Source organism: Echinops telfairi, unplaced genomic scaffold (assembly GCF_000313985.2).
Source record: "Echinops telfairi isolate 266 unplaced genomic scaffold, ASM31398v2 ScPeMD7_7424;HRSCAF=8462, whole genome shotgun sequence".
Classification (NCBI taxonomy): domain Eukaryota; kingdom Metazoa; phylum Chordata; class Mammalia; order Afrosoricida; family Tenrecidae; genus Echinops; species Echinops telfairi.
In genome coordinates this window covers 48,469,436-48,470,946 of record NW_022111324.1, presented here as the reverse complement: position 1 = coordinate 48,470,946, position 1,511 = coordinate 48,469,436, and the positions used below count along the sequence as shown (strand labels likewise).

The window sequence follows — 1,511 nt, the reverse complement described above, 5'->3', positions numbered from 1 at the left end:
CTCCCAGGTGATTTTGGAGGCCCACCAGGTTGGAGGGTGCTGACCTAGCTCGCCCTCCCTCGCCTGCCTGCCTTGGGACAGCTCTCTTGCTGGCTCAGGAGGAATGGGAGTTGGGGGGGTTGGGGGAGGCGGAGAAGGGGCCACCCTTTCAGCTACCCCTTCCTGACTGCATGAGGAAGGAGTGCATCTTTTCTCTCCCACACAGACCTGTTGCCAATCAGGATGGTCGGAATCAGTTAGAAATGGTTTTAAAGTGAAGTGTTTTCTGACTGCCTGTAGGGGAAAAAAAAGTAAGGGCATCCTAGGATGGGAATTAGGCCCCTCTACCCTCCAAAGCTTGGAAGCTTGGTCACTCTCTTCTCGTTCTTTCTGAGAGCTAGGTGGTCCGACAAGCGAGGAAGAATCCAAGGTGCTGGGGAGACCCTGGGAAGACTAGAGAGCCACTCCCTCCCTCCCACCCAATAACACTCCAAGGGACCCAGAGAGCCTGCCCGCTCCTTCCTCTGCTCCTGCGGGATCAGCACACATGGCTGGCTTGGGACTCCCATGGGAAGCCTGGGTGCTTTCTCTTTCTCTTACAGCTGGAAGGCATGTGAGAGGGTGAGAGACAGGGCGCAGGGAGTGTGTGTGTGTGTGTGTGTGTGTGTGTGTGTGTGTGTGTGTGTGTGAGAGAGAGAGGGCATGGGCATGTGGCTAGTGCTACTCACTGTAGTGGAGTTCTGTGGGCCAGGTCCAGAGGGTGGAGGGGAAGGGGCAGAAGGCCTTTTTGTGTTTGTGTGTGCCCGTGAGAAAGTCTAGACCCTCTCTCTTTCTGTGTGTGTGTGTGCCTGCGCACCCAAGAACGTGTGAAAGGTGCAGAGAAACGAGTTCTGGAGTCTGGTTTCTATGGAAACACCTGCCAAGTAGAAATACAGCAAACATCTGTACCAAGAACGTTTCCCTGTTGCCCTGAACCCGTGGAGGGAATGAAGGCTGGCCTGGAGCTAACTGGAAAGGAGAAGGGTGTGAGAAAGGGAAGAGGGAAGGAGCCCAACAGAGAGTAGCTAGACCTTTACAGGAGGGAGAATGATTCCAGGTCACCTGCCCTGCTCCCCGCTGGGCTTACCTGCACACACCTGCCTCTCCTCTCCGCTCGCTCCCTCCGCTTCCTCCCCCACCCTTCAGCAGAGCTGGGGCAGCAGCAGCCAGCTAGGAGTTCTGATCGCCTGCTGGTGATGGTGCTTGTGTTTGCCTGGCTTTTCTTCCACCAGATCCTGCTGGGGTGGGGAGGTTAGGTTAGAGGGAGGGAGGGAGGTGACGAGAGAGGGAGGGAGCAGGGCGGGGAGGAGAGAGGGAGGGGACTTGGAAACGGAGGAATGACAAGAAAGTCTTTATTTGGCAGCCAAAACTCCCAAAGACTTCACCCCTACTCCATGCCCATGAACAGACTCGTTTTAATAACATTTCCTCCTCCTCCTGTTGCTGCTGCGGCTGCTTCTGGAGGGGGATTGTATGACCCCTGTTTGGAAATT

General features: G+C 55.7%; 1 protein-coding gene across 2 annotated transcripts in view; it reads right to left on the bottom strand.

Annotated features, from left to right (window-relative positions):
- The window catches only part of LOC101640645 (proline and arginine rich end leucine rich repeat protein), a 12,781-nt gene extending 11,590 nt beyond the window's left edge, over positions 1 to 1,191 (bottom strand). The window contains exon 1 of one of the 2 annotated variants that reach the window (XM_004699822.2): positions 1,106 to 1,191. The gene's annotated coding sequence lies outside the window, so the exon portion shown is untranslated. The remainder of the gene's footprint in view (positions 1 to 1,105) is intronic. The other variant, XM_045298135.1, reaches the window with a different exon arrangement.
- Between the last annotated feature and the right edge of the window lie 320 nt (positions 1,192 to 1,511).